Source organism: Pinus tabuliformis, chromosome 9, assembly GCF_031772625.1.
Source record: "Pinus tabuliformis cultivar Carrire ecotype Pingquan chromosome 9, CPIR1, whole genome shotgun sequence".
NCBI classification, from domain to species: Eukaryota; Viridiplantae; Streptophyta; class Pinopsida; order Pinales; family Pinaceae; genus Pinus; species Pinus tabuliformis.
Window position 1 is genome coordinate 1449860135 of NC_142307.1, and position 16199 is coordinate 1449876333.

The 16199-nt window shown below is 36.9% G+C and overlaps 1 pseudogene; it reads right to left on the reverse strand.

The window, feature by feature from the left end:
* Positions 1-892: 892 nt before the first annotated feature.
* Positions 893-16199, reverse strand: part of LOC149154051 (uncharacterized) — a 33132-nt pseudogene continuing 17825 nt past the window's right edge.

Genomic DNA, 16199 nt, shown 5'->3' on the forward strand with positions numbered 1-16199 from the left:
CTAGTATTAATATATAAAATAAGGTTCATTAATATGTATGGTTCAATTTCATTTGATGATCCTATTTCTCCAAAGGATATTTTTATTTTTTATTTTTTTGGTTTAAGATATGGTGATACCTTTAAATATGAGGTAATTTTGGGTAAAATTAGAAGTGGAACAACAATTTGGGGTTTGAATTTCCTTTGTAGTAGTAGGCTACTTGAATTTTCCATCGAAATGTTTTGTTGTGGCCCAAGACAGAATAATCTTTGGATGGAAAGGTTTGTTATGGGTGGTATGCTTTTTAGCCCTTCAACTCATTATATTCTTTGTTTGTTCATGACATTTGTTTTTCTCAAATTTCATTTTCCAAGGGGTTGATACTATTTGTTTTATTCATTTGTCATGGCCTAGTGAAAGAAGAAGAATGCGGCTTGTCTCCACAACTTTTCCATTTCTCTGAGTTACAAATAAAATGATCCAATTCTATAGCCAAGAGACTAATAGCCTCTTGATACACCTTTAGTGAACTATGCATCAAGACCTTTGATGAGGGTATAAATACAATCTAGGTTTTTCAATTGAAGAGTTGGTTCTTACACACATTTAAAATCTACCCCTTTTCCCATTTGATCATTGTTTTCATATTGATGTTTTATATTCTAGATCATTTGATTAAAATTTGTAAGTCTATCTAAATGTATTCATGATTTGGCAGGCATATTTTGATGTAAATGAAGCTTCTATATCTTCAAGAAAGACCTTTCCTAGAGTGGACAATGAGGTGGTGCAAAAATTTATATGTTGACAAATGCTTTGTTCCTAGTGTTTGGCTTATTATCTTCAATTTATTGGTTATATCATTGTTTCCACTTCTTGCATCTTAAATTACTTTGTTCACATTTTATGCTCATGTTTCTTGGGCTATATTGATCTCATTTTTTTGGTTTTTCTCCAGATATCTTAGTGAATTGTTGTCACTATCTTTTAAATCAATGGTTGCAGATTCTTCATTGGCATCATAAAGTGGAGGCAAATAGCTGCAACTATTTTGAGTGCCATGGTTATAATGTTCACCATTGTATAAGCACTTGAAATACCTGTTAGGACTCTATATTGTCCCTTTTTACTCACATATTTTGTTATCTTCCATCCTTTTTCAAACCATAATTAAAGCCCATGTTAATTATATTAATCTATTTTCTAAGGTATATAACATGTCTTATCATTTCTATATGTTTGATTTATTTTACATGTAATTTTACATTTCCTTCATAGTTAAATCGCTAACCGGATAGTTGCTGAAACAATTTTGAAGACTACAGATATCATTGCGGTCTACGTTGCTGAAACAGTTTTGTCATTGTGGACTACGTTGCTGAAACAGTTAGAACAATGCGCAAATCACGTTGCTGAAACAACCGTGATTTGCATTTTTAGATTTGGCAGCAACAGAAAGGGATCATCGAAGGAGCTGTTACATGGGCCATAACAACTGTATTCCAAAGTTAGGCATTGTCACAACCATTGTAACAGTATTTTGTTAATGGAAGAATCGGTTATCCTATTTTAGCATATCAGGTCAAAATAGGATTTACAATGTAATTAATTGTAATTGATGTCTCCTCTTTAAAAAGAGGAGACATCAACATTAGAGGATATAGAGAGATTACGGGAAGGTCTAGCTGGGAGCAAGGAACTTGAATCTTTTTGTAATATGATACTTTGACAGATGAATAAAAGACTGTTCTGAGCATTTTCTCTTAAGTTCCATTGTCTGGGGAATCTTGTGAGAAGGAAAGGGCCCACCTTCATCACAAGATTCACCCCTTAAATTCTGTAGTGTGTTAAGTATTATTTTTACATTCATGCCTTGTTAATTCCTGTTTGCTGAATTTACTTATGCGTTATTGAAACTTTGTGTCTACTGCTGAAACTCTGTTTCTGCTTGGTCATTGCATTGTTTCCATAAATTTGTTCATAGGTAATCAGTGATTATTTTAATTGGTTTTCCAGAGTGAGTTTGTGAAGCATAGTAATCACAAATAGGTGCTGAAGATTCCTACTTGAGGAATAGGGTACTGTTCTCTTTTAGAGCACAACTAGTCTTTCCCTTTGCAGATTGATTCCCTTTGTAGATTGTTCTTTTTAACTATAATCGAGGATTTCCTTGTTCATTGTCTGCAATAGAGAGATTTCTTTTGCTGTAAATCAAAGTAGAACTTTACTTGTTTAAAGCAAGTGTGATTAGAATAATTAATACTGCAACTTTTTATTGCTTTTGGGATTGAACATATATAGTGTGTAATTACCTTTGAAATAAACAGACTTCCCTGGGTTGACAATTCATGTAGCACTGGTTGTTTAAATTAATAAGCAATTAAAGTGACCAACATTTTGGCACCGTTGCTGGGGAAGGCAATTGTAGATTTCAAAAGCATTAATGATTTTCTTTTAGATATGCAGAATACATGAGAGACTGCAAGAAAACTGGCCATACAAGTGGCAAGGGCAGAGGAGGAGGAAGAAAGACCTTTATTGACGATATCATATCAAAGGCTGAAACTTATCAGAGGCTGAGCTCTTTGAACCCCAAGCCTCAGCTCTCCCTCCAAACAAACTATGAAATAGAGGAAGTTGTTGGCCCTAAAAAAGTTGAGGAAATAGTAGAAGACATTAAAGAACCAATAGAGGACTTTGAGGAACCAATTGAAGACATTGAAGAACCAATTGAAGATGTTGAGGAGCTAACAGAAAACATTGAAGATAGAGCAAGTGCAGTAGGAGGACAACCAATGGAAGAGAACAATGAAGTATTCTTTGGTGGAGGACACGTAGAACCTGAAGGAAGAGATGAGAATTCTCTCTCTACCTTGGGATTTCCTATTGGTGATCTGCCTAGAGGAGCAACTCCCATGAAGAATATCCCACTTTCGGCCTTACCTAACTTCCATGGTTTATCTTTTGAAGATCCTGATGAGTTTCTTTTTGAGTTTGATATATTATGTAGAAGCTATGATTATGTTACTAATGATAAAAAATTGAAGCTGTTTCCAACGACACTAAAAGGAAATGCACTAAGATGGTTCATGAGTCTGGGAGGCCATGTAATCACAACACGGGAACAGATGAAACAAAAGTTTCTGCTCAAATTTTAGGACTACTGCTGGACGAGAGAAAAAAGGGAGGAATTATTTAAGATGGTGCAAAAGGAGGACGAGAATCCGGAGGACTTTGTGGAAAGGCTGCAATATAACCTGCAGAGATCCAATCATCCCGATGTAAGTAAAGATATTCTTAAAACAATATTATTGAAAGGGGTAAGGGATGATTGTCTAGACATGTTAAATATGCTTGGTAAAGGGGACATATCTAAAGAATCATATGATGAAATTGTTAACCTCTGCAAAATATGTTCGAGAGGAGCTACAAGGAACATATGAAACAGCAAGGATAATACATATTCAAGAGTTTAAAGATCAACTAGTGGAGGAGCAAAAAGAGCTGAAATAGGTAATTTACTTGACGAATTTAAAACTAAAATGTTAAGTTCTTTTGCTCCACAGATTGACACCTTGTAGGTTAAGAAGAAACAAGTAGAAGCAGAAGCTACTTTGGCTATCTTTTTTTCTAAATGCAGACAAAAACACCCACTAAGGGAATGCCCGTTGGACAAAGTGCCAATTTGTACCCTTTGTGAGAGGGATCATGAAACACAACAATGTCCCTCTTTACCAGGAATAAAAGCAGCATCGGAACCAACCGAAGAAGAAGCTGAAGCAGTTTATTTGCTGACACAGAGAAAGCAATGGCAACCACGAGGACAAGGTATGAACTCTAATATGCCATTTTCTAATCATTGGAACAATTATCCTTCTTTTAATCAATCAAATTACCCTCCCTTTAACAATATGCAATACCCACCCTTCAATCAAATGAATTACCCACCCATGCAACAACCAAACCCTCCCTTTGTAGATCCAACAATGTGGACTTCTTGGCCTCCACAACAACAATCTTATTTTAATCAATGGAATCCAAACTGGAGGGGTTAGCAACTCCGTTTCCAAACCAATTTCCTCAGTATCAGCAACCACTCCCTCTACCATCAGGCGCTCCACCAAATAATCAAATGATGAGACCTCAGCTACCTGTACAACCAAACCCTAACCTCAATAATAAAGTTGTGAAAGTTATTGATATTTAGAACCAGCCTATACTTTTTGTTTTCCCTCCGCAGTGTAATGATATTCACTTACGATCTAGGAAAATAGTTGAACCTATTATTGACGATATTACCTCTTCTGATTCTGATAAAGAAGAGACTGAGAAAAATAATTCTCGTAAGGAGGCACAACCACCCTCTAATAAGGGTGTTGAAACAGCAGAGCCACCATTCCCTGATCATTTAGCTTTGACTAAAATGCCTGAGCCACCTACTTTCAATCTTCTGGGGGAATTACAGAATCTTTATGTTAAAATTCCACTTTTACAAGCATTAAGAGATGCGCCAATTTATGCCAGAACTATGAGAGAAATTTGTATTAAGAAACCTGGTAAGAAAGCTAAAGATCCCCTTACAGATCATGTTATGGGTGATCTATCAGCCTTAATGTCCGGAAAAGCTCCTCCTGTTAAATATGGTGATCCCGACCATCCTACTATCACAGTTCAGATTGGAAAGACTATCATTTCACGAGTTATAGTAGATTTAGGTGCTGCTATAAATATTATGACTCTTGAAACTTCACAACTATTACAGTTGAAGAATGTGATCAGAGAGACACCAACCATTCTAGAATTAGCTGATCGTTCTACAATCAAACCGGAAGGAGTCATTGAAGACCTAATCATCTTAGTGGAGTCCTAGAATTACCCAGCTGACTTTGTGGTATTACAGACTAAAACAAAGCTGGGGGACCCTCTAATTCTGGGAAGGCCCTGGTTGGCCACAGTCGATGCCTTTATCAGCTGTAGATCTGGTTCAATGACAATTTCTAATGGGTGTGAAACCAAACAACTAACCCTCTACCCTCATGCCACACCTATGATTAATAATGATAATTCTGTATGGTTGGACTATGATGATGATGCTACTCAATCTATTTTGACTATTGGAAAAGCTTTAAGCTTTAAAGATACCACTGAGGAGAAGTAATTAATAATTTTATCTGTGAACCTTCCTCGGTCACTGCTGAAACACATAATCAGTTGATTGTAATTTTGAAATCTGATACCCAGAAAAAGCTTAAATATGAAGATCTATCTCAAACATCAACCACCATCTCCTCTAAAAGCATAACAGTAGAAATCGAACTTGGCAAAACATTGAACATAAACCCAAAATTAACAGATGCTGAAACACAACAATTAATGAAGCTACTTCGTGAAAATAAGGAAGCATTTGCATGGGATTATACAGATATGAAGGGAATCTCTCTTGAATTATGCACTCATCGCATCTATGTCAAGGAGGGTTTCCGACCAATTTGTCAACCCCAGTAACGAATGAATCCCAATTTAAGGGAAATTGTCAAAGAAGAACTTCAAAAATTGCTTAATGTAGGGTTTATATATCCCATATCAGACAGTGAATGGGTTTCTCCATTGGTAATAGTACCTAAGAAAAACAGGAAATGGAGGGTGTGTGTAGATTATGGAGCCTTAAATAAAGCCACTCAAAAGGATCACTTTCCCTTATCATTCATTGATCATGTGTTAGATAGTTTGATAGGGAAGAAATTCTTCTCCTTTTTAGATGGTTTTAGTGGGTATAATCAAATCAAAATTACACCCCAAGACCAGGATAAGACCACTTTTACCAGTCCCTAGGGGACTTTTGCCTACAGAGTTCTCCCATTTGGATTATGTAATTCTCCAGCAACTTTTCAAAGAGTAGTGATAGGAATCTTTTCTGATATGCTTAATGACTCTATGGAGATATTTATGGATGATTTTACCCCTTATGGTGTATCTTTTGAAGATGCATTACAAAACCTTGAAAAGGTACTTAAACGTTGTGTACAAGCTCACCTTTCCTTAAGCACTAAAAAATGTCATATGATGATGAAAGAAGGAATTGTACTTGGACATTTTATTTCATTTCAAGGAATTCAGGTAGATCCATCCAAAATACAGGTAATTCAAAACCTTCCTATTCCTAGAACACAAACTGATGTAAGAAGCTTTTTAGAACATGCAGGATATTATAGAAGATTTATTAAATTTTTTTCTAAAATAGCTTCTCGTTTGTTTGTGTTACTTATGAAAAATGTTGAATTTAAGTGGACCGATCTTTGCTACAAAGCATTTGATGAACTCAAGCATCAGCTATCTACAGCTCCTATTTTAAGGGGACTTGATTGGGCACTTCCCTTTCATATATCCTCTGATGCTTTGGAAACTGCAATTGGAGTTGTCTCGGGACAAGAGGAAAACCATCTTCCTTATGCTATCTACTTCATTAGTAAGAATATGACTCCTGCTGAGCTTAATTATATAGTTACTGAAAAGGAATATTTAGCAGTCGTTTATGGTATTAATAAGTTTTGACATTACATTACTGATTACTCTACTTTTTTCCATAATGACCACTTGGCTATTAAGTATTTAATGAACAAATCTATCACAAATGCCCGAGTTACCAGGTGGTTATTATTATTACAAGAGTTTGATATTACAATTGTAGATCGACCAGGTAAAGAAAATGTAGTTGGTGATTTCCTTTCTTGGTTAAAAGCTGACGATAATACTCCAGTAGATGATTCCTTTCATGATGAATATTTATTTGCAGTATCTGCTCACTCACCTTGGTATGTAGACATTGCCAATTATTTAGTTGCAGGAAAGTTACCATCACACCTATCACATCGAGAGAAAAGAAAGATCATTGAACAGAGTGCTTGGTATAGCTGGATAAGTGGGTGTCTTTTCTATACAGGATTTGATCGTGAAATCTGGAGATGCATTAGAGAAGACGAGGTTTATGATATATTGAAAGCTTGTCATGATGGCCCTTGTGGGGGGCATTTTGCTGATAAGAAAACGACACATAAAATTCTCAGGATGGGCTATTATTGGCCCTCACTCTTTAAGGATGCAAAGAACTATGTTTGGGCTTGCGACAACTGTCAGAGAATGGGTCAACCAAATCATAGAGATGAAATGCCATTGAATCCCTAGGTAATACTTGAACCCTTTGAAATATGGGCTCTAGACTTTGTAGGGCCCATTAATCCTCCATCCAATCAAATAGTTTACATATTAGTTTGTATAGATTATATGACTAAATGGGTGGAGGCTAAAGCACTCATTATAGCTAATGAAAAATATGTTTTAGCTTTTCTATTTGAAAAAATCTTTGTTAGATTTGGAGTACCTAGAGAGCTAGTTACAGATGGAGGACCTACTTTCAATTCTCATGGTTTTAGAGCCACCCTCCAAAAATATCATATTCATCATAGAATGACTACACCATACCACCCGCAAACCAATGGGCAGGTGGAGAGTACAAATAAAGTCATAGAAGCCATTCTAACAAAAACAGTAAAGGAAAATAGGAAGGATTGGTCTCAAAGGCTCCCTGAAGCACTATGGGCTTACAGAACTACCTGGAGGAATACCACAGGATTTTCTCCCTATGAATTGGTTTATGGTAAAAGTGTTATTTTTCCTATGGAATTTGAAATCAAAACCTTAAAAACTGCTTTAGCTGTTAACCTTGATTTGACTGATGCACAGACAGCCAGGTTGCAGCAACTTTAGGAATTGGATGAAAAGAGATTAGATGCCATTCATCAAACAACTATGATCCAGCAACAAAGGACAAGGTGGCATGACAAAACCATCAAGCATAAGCAGTTCCAAAAAGGTAATTGGGCTTTATTGTATGATTCTCGGTTTGAAAATTTTCAAGGGAAACTGCGTACAAGATGGCTGGGACCTTACGAAATAGATATTGTTTTTCCCAATGGAATAGTAAGGCTCCTAAAAATTGATGATTCTAGGACACCATTATTGGTAAATGGTCATTGGCTCCATCTGTACCAGCGACCCATTTCCAAAGAGGATTTTAAGGCCACTTGCATGGCAGATTCACATTATCTTTTCTTGGGGGAGCCTGCTGCCCCTCATTGCCATTAATTTCTGCATTGTATTTTTAGTATTAGATTAGATTTCTTAACTAATAATCCCTGTCAAGGGCTGGCATGTTACAATTGATTATTTTGTAGATTCCAGATTTAGGAAAGGCTGATTGAAAAGGACGATCCTACTATAAGCAGATCCAAGCTTCATTTTGAAGCTCTGTCATCTCATTTCAATCCATCCATAATTCATTTCCCCATCTTTCAGTAACATTTCCATCATTTCTCATGTTCCCATAACATCTTTCTTATTTTCTTCATTAATCAAATAGTACCTTTCAGCAACAATTTCCTATTTTTCCCATTCCTGGAATAGTATTCTTCAGCAACATTTCCTTTATCCTTTCCATTGCTGAAACACCATTCTTCATCCATTTCCTATTGCTAAAACACCATGCTTTCGCTAAAACCTGATCCTTCACTCATTTTTCTCGTTGCTGAAACACCGTTTCAAAAGACATAATCGCACAACACTTTTCGTCATAAAAATCACTTCTTATATTTTGATGCTAATTCTATCCCTTCACTACCTTCTCCTATAATTATACAGACCTATAGCAGAATTATCCTCATACTCCAACAATTTCTTCCATGATTATTGATGATCTATTGGCAACGAGTATTATATTTTTCAAAATATGGATTAAAGGTAAACATGAGGTATGTAAATATTATGTGTGAATATGATTAAACTATAGTTAAATGAGAAGATTATGTCATAATTACCACGACCCCCGTACATTTAAAGCCATCATTTCAGCCATAGTTCGGGGGGGATACCGAAATTATATGCCATCATTTCACTTATATGCCATCATTTCACAGCAAGCCAATTACCGTCATTATTTTTACCCACAAATCACGTCTTATCACCTCGCCTCTGCGCTGTTACTCCATGTTCCCATTTGCAAAAGTTACTCTGTCCGAAGAGTGGTAACTTAGTTTTTGACTGTGCATTTTACTGAAGCTGGTTAACTATGGGAGGACCTGCTATTCGACATGAGCCTGGTTCGATAGCTCTACTTGAATTACATCCAGAAGTATATCAGATTTTTCAGTGGGCAGGCTGGGTAGATTATTTTCAAAGGCTTCAGGGATTCGATCCACAACAGGTCCTTGAATTTTCACGTAGTTTACGTGATGGCTATTCTACTATTTAGGGAGTTCAAATTCCGGTTACAGAGCATGACAAAGCACAGGCTTCAGGCCTGCCGATCATTGGCATTCGATGGTTCAGCGATAAGAATATCATTCTAAATGCACAAATGGATTTTCTCTTGCCAGGAGAACAGGTCGAGCCCAAAGGCCGGGGTGCCCGACTTCACTCATTACCACCTCCATGGCCAACGGTTGCAGAATTCGTCAAGCATTATCTCACTTGTGAAGGTCGCTACCAGGTAGTCTATCAGCATGACTTTGTCTTGTTAAATCATTTGAGACATGGTAGACTATTGAATATTCCATATTATTTACTTGGGTGTCTGAAGAATATGTCACATTACTGTAGACAGGTAAAATTCCCACTCCTTTCCCTCACCCATCACCGTCTTGTCCAGCTACTAATTCAGAGGGGTTTTGCTTGACAAGCTCTCCCTCCTAATAACCCACCCTTGGACCCTCAGCCAGCTGCTGAAATTCCGCAGCAAGCTACTGAAATCCCTCAGCAGGCTGCTGAAAATCCTCAAGAAGTTCTTGAAAATCCCCATGAGCAACAACCTGATAACATTCCTAATCCCCTAGAAATCCCACCAGCAAAATCAGTTAATCCAATTGACCCTCCCACCGCATCAACTCCATCCCACAATTTAGCAAAATCATCTAATCCTACTGTTCATATTCCTAGTGATGATTCTGAAGATAACCTTCCCATCACTATGCTAAAAAGAAAAAGGCAGAGTAAGACCACTTTCCTACCAAAAAGGCGAACTAGGGCCTCAACTAAAGAAGCTACCATTTCTAATAGCCCTCTCCCTCAGAAGAAACCCACTCGTAAAAGGAAAACTACTGCTCTCCCTGGCTTTTTACCCCGGAGACGAATGAGGGCGTTAACTCAAGTAGCAACTGCTGTCAGCACCCTGAATTCCCCACCAATTCATCTAAAACCCCATACCCCACCACAATCCCAAGACCTCGAATCTTTACCTATCTCACCCTTGGGCACTGAAACGCAAGAACCAGATGCCTAGGGTTTTACGACATCATTTCTTTCAGAGAAAGTAGCTGAAACACAAGAACTAGCTACTCATTTAGCAGTTGCCACATAAGAACCAGCTGTTGATTCACAAAATATAGATGCCCAGTAAATTGTACAACACGTAGCTGCCACACAAGGACCAGCTGTTGATTCACAAAATTGAGATGCCTAGGATGTTGCACAACAGGTAGCTACCACACAAGAACCAGCTACCCATTCAGTAGCTGCCCCACAAGAACTAGCTGCTCATATACAAAACCTGGATGCTTAGGATGTTGTACAACAGGTAGCTGTCACACAAGAACCAGCTACCCATTCAGTAGCTGTCCCACAAGAACCAACTGCTGATATACAAAACCTGGATGCTCACAATGCTGTACATGATGTAGCTGCCACACAAGAACCAGCTACTCATTCAGTAGCTGCCACACAAGAACCAACTGTTGATATACAAAATATGGATACTCAGGATGCTACTCATTCGGTAGCTGCCACAGAAGAACCAGCTACTGAGGCCGTGACTGATACACAAATCCCAGTCACCCTGGCTTCCCTTTTACAGGAAAATGAATTTATAAAGTCAGAACTTGAAGCCTATAAGCAGGAATTAGTAACAGCAAGGGAAGCCTATGACAGAGAGCTTAATTTGTACACTTTAGCCCATGCAACATCCATGACCGAGAAAACTGTAGAGACATATCAATACAAGGAATATATGTGCATCCAATGCGGTAATATTTACCATCAAGCAGGGTATAAAGTAGATGAAATTCCACTACCTGGAACCTTCCCCGTACCCACCTCTTCTGCAATCAAAGAGGAATGCCCTACTACTACACAAGAACCATTAGGGCCTTCAAAAATCAAAGAGGAATGCCCTACTGCTACACAAGAACCAGTAGGGCCTTCAAAAATCAAAGAGGAACGTCCTACTGCTACACAAGAACCAGTAGGACCTTCGAAATTTTTTGAAAAGGAGGACAAACCACAAATACCTCAGCCCACAAAAATAGCTTTTACTCAGACTGAACCTCGGCCTGCAAAAACTGTCTTTACTCAGACTCCCAGTACTGAACAACAAATTGATAAATGGAAGAAAGCATATGTTATGTCGCAAGATAAGATCTTGCAGGAGCATAAATCACTCTGGAAAAATCACATATACTCAAATTGGGAAGCCTTAGAGAAAGTACTCCAGCAGTCTCACGCACAGAGGAAAGAGAATAAAGAACTAAAGAACAAATTGTTTCTTATATTTGATCTTGTTCATAAGTTATTAGCTGCCAGGAAACCATCTTCCAACTACTCGCTTTTTCTTGCAGAACGCTTAGCGTTCTTCCAGATAAAAGCAATAAAAAATGGGAAACCTCATGAAGTATCTACACCTGAGCAGTTTGTGGAAACTTTCACAGAAGCATCTACTACTGATCAACATTTGCTCTGTGAATTGTATCTACACAATGAGGCTATCCCTGAAGATAGGAAGATCAATCTTAACCCTTTGGTTGGTGATGTTCAGATCACGGCATTTGTCTCTTTCCTGGCCAATCAGATCACATGGCAGACTGCCTTCCTTGCAGCAAAGCATAATGAGGACAACAAACTCTTATGGATTCGATCAGAGCTACATAATCCTACCATGTTCATTTGGGAATATTTTCAATTCTTGAAAGAACCAGGGATGGGTGAGCACATCAGGCAACTACAAGCAATAGTGCTATATGACTACCAACATTTTGTTAAGACTAAGCAAGTTGCTGCCTTAAAAGCAAACAACTTATTCTGGCAGCAATCCTCTAAGGAGAGGCAGGAGTATAACCCTTTTAGTCCCACTAATCTTGAAACAACAATCTCAAGGGTACCTGACTATATCAGATGTGTTCAACAATCTACTGAAAAATGGATAGGATATCATTTTCATTTTCCTCTTTTATGGATGCCAGCACAGGAATATAAGGCACATCACAGGTTGACTAAAAAGGAAGAAGCAACAGCATGGCAGAAGATACAAAATGTCCACGGGTTCAGAGATTTAGCTGACAATACCTTCTACAGTTACTGCCTAAGTAATTTGCACTCCAAAGCCCAGTACCCTGACTCGGATTCAGAGTAAAAGTTGCATGAGGACATGCAACCCTTTCAGTGGGGGGGATGTTAGGACTCTATATTGTCCCTTTTTGCTCACATATTTTGTTATCTTCCATCCTTTTTCAAACCATAATTAAAGCCCATGTTATTACTTTAATCTATTTTCCAAGGTATATAACATGTCTTCTCATTACTATATGTTTGATTTATTTTATATGTAATTTTACATTGCCATCATAGTTAAATCGCTGACTGGATAGTTGTTGAAACAATTTTGAAGACTGTAGATATCATTGCGGTCTATGTTGCTGAAACAGTTTTGTCATTGTGGACTACGTTGCTGAAATAGTTAGAACAATGCACAAATCACGTTGCTAAAACAGTTGTAATTTGCATTTTTAGATTTGGCAGCAATAGAAAGGGATCATCAAAGGAGTTGTTACATGGGCCATAACAACTGTATTCCAAAGTCAGGCATTGTCACAACCATTGTAACAGTATTTCGTTAATGGAAGAATTGGTTATCCTATTTTAGCATATCAGGTCAAAATAGGATTTACAATGTAATTAATTGTAATTGATGTATCCTCTTTAAAAAAGAGGAGACATCAACATTAGAGGATATATAGATATTACGGGAACGTCTAGCTGGGAGCAAGGAACTTGAATCTTTTTGTAATATGATACTTTGAAAGATGAATAAAAGACTGCTCTGAGCATTTTCTCTTAAGTTCAATTTTTTGGGGAATCTTGTGAGAAGGAAAGGGCCCACCTTCATCACAAGATTCAACCCTTAAATTATGTAGTGTGTTAAGTATTATTTTTACATTCATGCCTTGTTAATTCCTGTTTATTGAATTTACTTATGCATTATTGAAACTTTGTGTCTATTGCTGAAACTCTATTTCTGCTTGGTCATTGCATTGTTTCCATAAATTCGTTCATAGGTAATCAATGATTATTTTAATTGGTTTTCTAGAGTGAGTTTGTGAAGCATAGTAATCAGAAATAGGTGCTGAAGATTCCTGCTTGAGGAATAGGGTCCTGTTCTCTGTTAGAGCACAACTAGTCTTTCCCTTTGTAGATTGATTCCCTTCCTAGATTGTTCTTTTTAACTGTAATCCAGGATTTCCTTGATCATTGTCTGCAATAGAGAGATTGCTTTTGCTGTAACTCAAAGTAGAACTTCAGTTGTTTAAAGCAAGGTGTGATTAGAATAATTAATACTGCAACTTTTTATTGCTTTTGGGATTGAGCATATATAGTGCGTAATTGCCTTTGAAATAAACAGACTTCCCTGGGTTGACAATTCATGTAGCACTGGTTGTTTAAATTAATAAGCAATTAAAGTGACCAAAAATATCCTAAAACAACCCCATTATAGTTGGAACCAAATTCCAACAATATAGCTATGTTAGCATGATCAACAGGATCCAATGTTTCATGATGAGAATAAATTAACAGTGCCATATTCGAGGATCTCATGTAGTCACTCTCATTCATGGATGATGTAGTGTAAGTCCATTATTTTCTTTTGAATTTGGATTATAACAAAGGGAGCCTTCAATTGGGTTCCTGTTGTTGTAGCCATGCAATGTATTTGAAACTGGGAGTCCTTGAACGTGTAGATCATTGTGCCATTGTAATATATATTGCAAATTATGGTTCTTACATTTTTTGTTTCTAGAGATGGTTAAAATTCTTGAATTTTTAGCACCTTACTCTCATTATTGAGAGATGCAGATTCTTCGAACAAGAACTATGGAAATTTAATATGTACTTTGGAAGCCTCAATATTCTTTGAGATTATCTCACCCTTAACAAGCTCTTTCTTTATCCAAGAGTTCTAGTAATTTTAAATATCATTATCTATTCTTCTAGGTGGATGGAATGCTATGTATGCCCACATGAACATATTTAATCCATTAAAATATATCTTAATGTCAATCCTTTAATGCACCACCAAGAACTATTAAATCGATGAAACTTAAACCAACCTTTTTCTAAAAATGGTATGCAGATGAATGATAAGCTTTTATTCATTTGGACTAAAACTACCTCACTTGATATCAACTCTCAAGTAGTTGATCCATCACAATTTGTAGCTCTTTCCACAATGAACGTTGAAGACCTGCCATGAAAGTAAATATGAATTGATGCACAATAATACTAAAAAAAACCATATTTTTAGTTGTTGTTAGGCATGTTATTGTTGGGTAAGGAGGGTTTATAGCAATAGGCATTGTTGGTCCCACATTTGTTCAGCCAAGATTTGTGCAAGGATGGAGTTTTGGGAGTCTCTCGATTTATTGGAGATTTGACAAAGACCCATGGCCTTACCATCTCCACACTGCAGGAATCCTTGGAGTGGACTCACCATGTGAACCCTTGAAAAACTATTTTCCCTACTAGACTCACTGTGAAGAGCCCCAAAAATCTATTTTTCGAGCTATTGATGTGATAATTAATTAAAGAAACTTTACCGACTACATTCAAAGGTTATGTGCTTAAACCCCATGATGGGAGAATAATAGTGTTCAAAGATGATGAGTGAAGCCTAGTAAATGACATATGGCCAGAGCTAGATCCTTTGAAGGAGAGTCTCAAAACTGACCCTATCTTCATGACTCATCATTGTCACTCATAGTTGAGGTTGCATCCACACTTATGTTGAAGAGGCTATTGAAAAGGATCTATTATATTTTCCACAACATCAAACAAACAAAGCATGTTGAAACATAGCAACAAATTATGCAAGTGGGATAGAGAAAGCGTTAAAGAGTTGCCGCATGTAACATCCCTCACTAGGGATTCCTCGAAAACCCTTAGGAACACTAGAGATTTTTTTTTTAAACAACATCTTTAGAGTGCACTCAAAACACACTACCTCTAGACAAGAAATAACATCAACCATATATATAAGTAATTACAAAATTCAAAATATTTCAACAGAGCAAGAAATTCATTGAGAGTTTGTTAATTCATTGTAGTTCATAGTCTCTCTTTAGAGTTTGGAATTTAATCTATGAGACATGAAGATGGGAGTATTTTTCTTATTAGTCCTTGTCGTCTATGACATGGGACTATAGTAATTGAGTGTGTTAGTTAGCATCAGTACTTGTGCATATTAATCTAGAGTTTTTATGAACTTTACCATGTTCATAAAATGACCGTTGTTCTCAGTGTGTTCTCAACCTGTAAGTTTATCAATTTAACTTTGAGGACCAATAAGATATTTGATGGTATTATTTGGCCTCTTCCCAAGGAATACAAACCATATCATTGATATTATTCATACAATATCTTTGTTCCATGCATTTATTTGATTCGTATTTCCAATATTTGAAATTGATGTTAACATTTGTTTATAAACATTAAATGCTACCTTTAACCATGTAAAAACTAAAGAGGGCTAGATGGATGTGTGAATGTTGGTGTGGTGTATAAGGAACAAGACACTTGTTAGTCTTATTATTCTTCTCCTGAGAAAAATTAGTGGCTACCTTCATATTTAGTTATAGCTCTAGACTTCTTAGCAGGGTGCACAAACTCTCCTCTGCTTTAGCTTGACAACCCAACTTCAACTCTAAATACTTTAGCTTGAAAACCCAAATTCAAATCCAAGGCAAAATGATTTTATCTTTGATAATGGATTTGTGGTTGAAATTGGTGCCAATGGGATTTAAGATTTGTCCAAGCCACCTAACATCTACATCTGAGCTTTGGTCAGTGCATATTACATAAACTGTAGACATTCGAGAGGAGACGACATCCAAAACCGTGATTAGTAG